This window comes from Atractosteus spatula, chromosome 7 (assembly GCF_055471065.1).
Source record: "Atractosteus spatula isolate fAtrSpa1 chromosome 7, fAtrSpa1.hap1, whole genome shotgun sequence".
Lineage (NCBI taxonomy): Eukaryota > Metazoa > Chordata > Actinopteri > Semionotiformes > Lepisosteidae > Atractosteus > Atractosteus spatula.
In genome coordinates this window covers 12,386,228-12,393,729 of record NC_142712.1, presented here as the reverse complement: position 1 = coordinate 12,393,729, position 7,502 = coordinate 12,386,228, and the positions used below count along the sequence as shown (strand labels likewise).

The 7,502-nt window shown below is 38.5% G+C and overlaps 1 pseudogene; it reads left to right on the top strand.

Moving 5' to 3' along the window:
* Positions 1–2,018: 2,018 nt before the first annotated feature.
* On the top strand, positions 2,019–7,178 carry LOC148830478 (high affinity choline transporter 1-like; annotated as a pseudogene).
* Positions 7,179–7,502: the final 324 nt, after the last annotated feature.

Below are 7,502 nucleotides of genomic sequence, written 5' to 3'. Positions count from 1 at the left end.
AAATGTAGCACATTTTATTGTTCTGTGTGTGAGTAATGAATATCCACGCAATTGGCTACAGAAAACAGATGTTTTCTGACAAAAGGGAACTTACTGAAAATTAATTTGATCCTTGTAATATTTGAATAAATACTTTAGAAGACATTCACTTGTAGTGGAGAGGTTAATGCAATATTCTTACACCCAGCTCAGGTTATTTTAATCTAATAAAGAATAGAAAGAAAAAGTTATGTGTAATTGGATAGCAGTGAGCATGGCTCAGGAAAGATGTCTCACCTAGCTGTTATACACGTTTTTTAATTTCTTATTTGTTTATTATTGTAAATAATTTGGTAGTTCTTTCATTATAAGCATAGAAAAATATTCAGACACTCAGGTCATGGCTACTACTTAAATGAAAAGTTCTGATAGGAGAGGTTGAGGGTTTGAAATGAACATTGTGCAGTAAGAGGACTTAAGCCAATATGATTTTAATTCATAAATTCAAGATGGTAAAAACCAAGTGCTTACAACCTTTGACCCAGTTGCTGTAGTAATGCAGTCTCCTGAGCCAAAAGAAGTACTTCATTATACTATAGCTGTTCCAGAGCCGATTAATGCCGACTATTAGGAAAAAAAAACTTTCATTGTAAGAGGAAAAGTTTGGAGCATTTGCTAATGCTCATTGTGTTTTCAAGGAGCAGCTTTTGCTAAATATAATTAAGCCAGGTGAAGAAACATTTATTCTTTATAGCTAACAGAAATTAAGTATTAACATTTGCAAGCAATAAATTCACAGCTAAACCCACAGTCATCTGAAAGTCTGGAAAGAACCCAAGCTATATATCCACGGTACATTAACTAATACAGGTTACAAATGCCATGTTGCAGAAGTCTGTTCCATTCCTCATAGTTTCTGAACAAGAATGTGCCTGGTTTCTTCTGGTCTCTGAGCCCTAGGTGCCACACAGTATCCTAGTTCATCCCATAGATGGTCAACAGGGCTCAAGTCCAGAAAGAAGGGCGTCAAATTCTTGTTGCAAAAAAAAAAAGCCATTATTGAATGAACAGCAGGAGGACAAGTTGTCCTGCAGTAATGCTGCCTGAGGTTGAACCCACAGGTAGTGAGGCACCATACAGACCAGGTGTCTTCACCCCTAACATGTGGAGCCCAGACGAGACTCTTCTGTCCAGACCATCACACTTAAATCACCCTATCAATCTTGGTGTTATGACTTATGATCTTCCAGAATATGGACTATTATTGATGACCTGTGATTAGACACAATGCTTTACTAGGTTAGACACTGCTGATTGTGAGCATCCCAGACAACAAACATCAGTGATCTGGCTCAATCTCCAACAATCATATGCTGTATTTTTCTAAAAGCTTGTATGCATACAGCACATAGAATGATACGTTTCATTTGATGCTCAGTATCAGTCACAGCTTTCCTTCTTTTTGGTATTGTCAATTCACTCTTCCTTTAACTCAGTTGTCATTTCCATTTAAGACCAGCAATTCATTTTTCTTTCAATTGAATCTATTGAATTATATTTTTCAGAAGACATTTTAAGTTATTAAATGAACAATTATTTCTTACCCATTATCAAACTCAGGGAGTATCCAACCAGCCCAACAGCCCAAGCCAGGCCCTGTGATGGGAGATAGATAATCTCAGCTGTCCCCAGGATGAAGCCGCCTCCAACCCATGTTGCTAAAACAGACAAACAAAACCACATTTAACTACAGTACTCTTGTTTGACTTTAATAAGATAATTGTTGTGTCAGCTCAATCAGGGAGTTTGATAGGGGGCAGTCTGGATAGCAATTCTAATTCTCATCTATTACTGATAATAAATGTAACAAGTACCAAGTCTGTAAATCTTACCAGTCATTGTGAAAATGCCAACACAAACATTCAAGTTTCGGCCACCAACCATGGTGACTTCGCTTTTATTTCCTGTGCATTTCTTCCCTTCTCTCTTGGGACTTTCTTGAAGCCCAGATGCCAGTGGCCAGAATCACCACATAAAATATGATCACAGACACCAAACCAGGGATATTGACACCCAATCGCTACACAGTGGAGCTCTGTGAATGTAGAAAGACCGCTGTTAATTTACAGGCCTCATTTGGCTACATGGACGGTTAAGGTAATTAGCAATTTGATGTGACTGACTTTCACATCCAAGACCTTTAAAACAAAGGTCAGGAATTACCCACTAGCAAATGGGAGGATGGACCCTATGCGGTACCTTAGGAGTTAAACGAGAGGTGAAGTCCGATAAGGGATCCGAGGTCCGAGAGGCAAAAGGCAAGAGCGAAGGTCTCCTAACCAGAGAAGGGCGAGGCAGAGGTCGAAGTCGAGAAGGCTGATCCAAAGGGCCAAAGGAGGAGAGCAACAAGAGAGTTTCCAAATCCAAGGGGCGAGACAGTAGGCGAAGTCGTAGGTAATATTCGGCAAGAGGCAAGAGGCAAGAGGCAAGAGGCAAGAGGCAAGAGGCAAGAGGCAAGAGGCAAGAGGCAAGAGGCAAGAGGCAAGAGGCAAGAGGCAAGAGGCAAGAGGCAAGAGGCAAGAGGCAAGAGGCAAGAGGCAAGAGGCAAGAGGCAAGGCAGGTGTTCTAAAGAACAACCAATACCAGGCAAAGAGCAGAGGATACAGAAGGGTTTAAATACTGTGTGAAGAAGAAGGTGCGTTGATTAAGGAAGTGTCGTGGTTGGCTGATTTGCAGGGGTGGTGTCGTTTGGCAGAAGTGCTCGGGCTGGGGTGTAATTAGTGCGGGTGCATTTCCGTGTGAGAATGCGGTGAGTAGAGGGCGTGACAATAAATATATATAAATTGAATACAGTATGTCCTACTAAGAACTACTATACACTAAAACATACTTATGCAAATAAAACTTTATGAAGGATAAAAACTAAAGGATACATTTTCATGTAGGGAAACTATATATGTCACTGAAATGATTTCCCCCCTTGTTATGAATGAAGACTAATCTGCTCGCATGTTTATGAAAATGAATGTATTGTGAAGTAAAGCGTTTGCAAGGATCATTAGGACAATTAAAATTTCTGGTCTCTTATTCAATAACAAACACTATAAAACCCAAACCTTTTTGTCAGTATCCATTACTGGTTTGTTCTAAAAAATAAAAATCTAATCTCATTTGTTGGTATAACTCCTTTCACAGGATATGAAAATAATCAAAAGTAGAGTCTTACCAAATATCTGGTGGTCTTTCTTCAGAAAGAAAAGCAACCGCACAATACCTTGAGCTTTTTGGTCAGTATTCTTACTTCTGGTTCAGTTTTGGCAGGGCGTAAGGGGTTAATAAATGACAGATCTTGAACTTGACAGATCAAGTCAATATATGGTTTATTATACAATCTATTCCAAGTCTTTCTAGTCCTGCAAACCACAGGTCACGCTAATACAGCAACTAGAAATATCTGGTTGTAATATAAACTATAAATGTATCTTAACCAGGTGGAATTTTCTTTACAAAACCAATGAGAGGAAAGAATTATGTCACTTTGATGGACCAATTCCAACTAAAGTATGGGAGAAAACTGACAAGTATACTCTTTATTCCTGCATTGCTGGCAGACATATTCTGGGTAGCCTGTGTTTTGGCTGCTTTAGGTGGGTTTGTTTAGAGAATTTTAACATTACGGTCTCTTGTACCAGGTTGGCTGAAGCAATATGCCACTAAATGTGTTTTCTCAATCTGTATAAGAGAGGTATTGCAACATGCTTACCTACAAAACTGCTGTGCGATGACAAAGAAATAATGACAAAGAAACAGTACTTAACCTCAATATATTTATCATGAAATGTATGAATTTTTTGCAGAGCACTTTCTTTTAATTCACATTTTCTCTGTTCCCCAGCTCTCTGCACATAATTAAAAATATATTTTGAACTTGAGTGCATTAGTTAATTGCTAGAATGAAAAAAATAATAAAGGTCATGTCCTATTAGTTTTGTAACCATTGTGACAGCTCAACGCTGTTTAATGGCAAGGCTTAAAAATTAATCCCATTGTATTCACTAGGTGACTTCAGGTTACAATGTGTCTAGGATTTTATTATGGACTCCCTCAGTTAGAGTTGTCGGAATTGATTGAAACTGCACAAGACAGACACATGAACTTATATTTAAGTAATGTTCAAGTGGAATTACTGTTCTTAACTGAAAATTTAGTCCCATTACAGCTCTGCTTGAGTGAATATCTAGGCTTAAGTAACTCACCTTAGATTTGAAAGTAAAGTGTTGCAATGTAATGCAACTTTATAAGCATGTATTATGCAGGATCTTTGCAATGACTAGCAGAACAACTTTTGAAGCAGAGGCATGGGCTCATCTTGTAATGTAATTTTGATAACAGCACAAAGTGCATTATTGTCTACTATTTGCAATTTAAAGAGTCATCTCAGGGAGGCATTAACATGTACCCTTTAACAACACCAACATTAATTATTTCATTTCTGTCTTTTATAACTATCACTTTCCAGTACAGCAAATCTCACATTACTTTGTGGTAACCCTCAAAGGGTTCTTTCTTGTTGTTTTATGTTCAAATTGAAAGGTAAAAGTGTGTTTAGAAAATAATGCCAATGCACACCTCCATGAATGCTATACATTTCAATATACAATGTACAATCTGTAGTCTCTGTGTCTGTAATCGTATATGAATTAGTAGAAGACATGAAGCAATTATTTGGTTGTTTGCTGAGCAATGTGTAAATATGAATTCTCTAGCTCAATGAAATCCCTACAGCGACTTCAGCACTAAAACACAGATATTCCAGATGAACAGTACCTCAAAATGGGCTAGTGGAGATGGGACACTATTGCCTCTGCTTCATTTCAGAAGACTGTTGCTACTGCTGTGTGTTTTAGCCAGTCAAAGTAAAGGCTCATCTGGCATTATTTGGGATTATTTGGAAAAGTACACACAGTAAAGTACCAGACAATAGTAAGCACAGCCGATAGGTTTGTAGGCACATGTGTCACTGCCTTGATCTATCACGTTAGGGTGATTGTACTTGCATATTGTGAATGTAGGAGAAGTACCAATCTAATTACAGTATGAATTCTATCGTTTAAAAAAATACTTTCTGTCCTCCCTGCAATCAGTGGGTCATGTTATACTGATAAATTGAAGTTTACTCAGATGCACCAGTGACACAACCAGTCTCTATATAGCGGTAATCCTAGAATGAGCAGTGATAGTGATCTTTTTTCAGAAGCATATGCTAATGTACCGTGATCAGTCCCTCTGGACAAATAATCTAAGTAAATCTAACTACACAGAGTGATAACAACTAATTAAAAAAAATGTATTGTATGTTTTTGGAGAGGGTGTGATCTTAAGTCTCTGCTTTGTTGAACTTGTTTCTTCTTACCAATTCCAGTGGCTTTGTGTCCCATTTACTCTTCTGAGCCCAGCATCTACTGACATTGCATACACAGCAGTGAATGAACTCTACCAGTCTCCCTGGATAGGGAAAATTGAGCCGACAGAATTGGGGAGATGGCTGGATGATGTTTTGCTTGTGGTAATGTCAGATAGATAGATGAATCATCCATTCCAAATGATTATTTACTCTATTGGTGTGAGAATTCTTGATTGTGTTATCTGTAAAATAAGATGTTTACCTTTTCAGTGCAAAGTTTAGCTTGTTTTTCCAAGCCCATTAATACGGCTACTCCATCGCTGACAGTTTCAATTCTTTTCCAGACTTTGGGAGGAATATGTTACCAAGCCTTTTATCAAAGGATCTTGGCAGTAGCTTCTACCACTCAGGCACAGGTCACATGCTATGTTGGATCAATCTTCTGCTTTGTCTTGGGCATTCCTTCTGTGATTATTGGGGCCATAGCAGCTTCAACAGGTCAGAAATCCTTTGTTGCTTGCTATGTCTTGATACAAATTAATTAGAACATTAGAACTTAATTTCCTTTCTGAAGAAAAGAGAAACGGTCATCTTTTAATTAAGGTTAGACATTTTAATAATAATTGATGATGAAAACCTTATATAGACTGAATGACACTTGTGTCTAATGGTGTGATCTCAGGGTAATAAAACTAGACACGTTGATGGAGTCAATAGTGTGAATTATTGTTCCATAAAGTCAGGTTCTTCTTGAGGGCAATGTGAGTTTCTTACGGTATCACTCCTTTGCTGTTTCAGACTGGAACCAGACCAGTTATGGTTTGCCCACACCATACGAGCAAGAACAAGCTGGTATGATTTTGCGCATTACCCTGCAGCATCTCTGTCCTTCCTACATTTCCATCGCAGGCATAGGGGCTATTGCTGCAGCAGTGATGTCATCCATAGACTCGGCCTTGCTTTCCTCTGCCTCCCTGTTTGCACGAAACATCTACAAGAACATCTTGAGAAAAAAAGTGAGGAACAGTTAAATAGATCAGATTTAGCAAGTAACATTTTAAAAAATTACTGTAGTAACTTAAAACACTCCATCTAGAGATGCAGTGCCTTGTAAAATATTCACACCATTCCAATGATGTCCCATTTTGTTGCTGACATATAACTTGTTTCATTCATAGAAGTGTTCCATTTAAATATTATAGATTATTGTTGATCTCATGCTAAAAATATCATCTCCTCCCCTTTACAGGCATCTGAAAACGAAATAATGTGGGTGGTGAAGTTTTCAGTTCTTCTTTTTGGGTCAATTGGAATGAGTCTGGCAATGACAACCAACTCCGTCTTTGTGTTTTGGCTGCTCAGCTGAGATATGATGTATACTGTGGTTTGTGCCCAGCTTCTCTGCTTTCTCTTTGTCCCCAAGTCAAATGGTTATGGTGCCTGTGTGGGATTTGTGTTGGGACTGACGCTGAGGTGTCTAGCTGGGGAACCCATCTTGAACATTGCCCCTGTGATTCACTTCCCTGGCTGCAGGCTTGTGGATGGCGTCTATGTGCAGTATTTCCCCTTCAGAACCGTCTCCATGCTGATCTCCTTTTTCAGCATCGTGATAGTTTCCTACCTGGTGTCCTTTCTGTTTAACAAAGGGCTCCTAAAGGAAAAGTGGGATATCTTTAATGTCAAGGAAAAGAGCAGCATCACTCTGAAAGACATGGCACTGAATGAATTAACAGAAGAGAGCATTCTTCACAATTGTCAGCCTTCTCCCGTCATCAGTAAAGAGGGCTCTGCTTGAGTTAGAAGACACCAATAATGCACACTTCTTAATGGAAGACAAAGATAATACATCACGTTTATGTCTACATACAGTACAGTAGGTCACTACTAGTTCATAAAAAATGTTTTGAAGGTTCCAGCATTTTGATTGAACAATGTTGTAGCAGAACAGCTGTAGTAAGAATAGTAGTTTCAGCTGATCTGTCACAAGAAGTTCTTAAGGCCTCTATTGTCTATATACCGTATATGTAAGTTTACAAGTGGTGGGTGCACTTGATTGATTGTATAATTAGTTAATTGGTGAAGGGGTTAGAGTTAGGGTTAAAGGGACTCATAGTGGTAG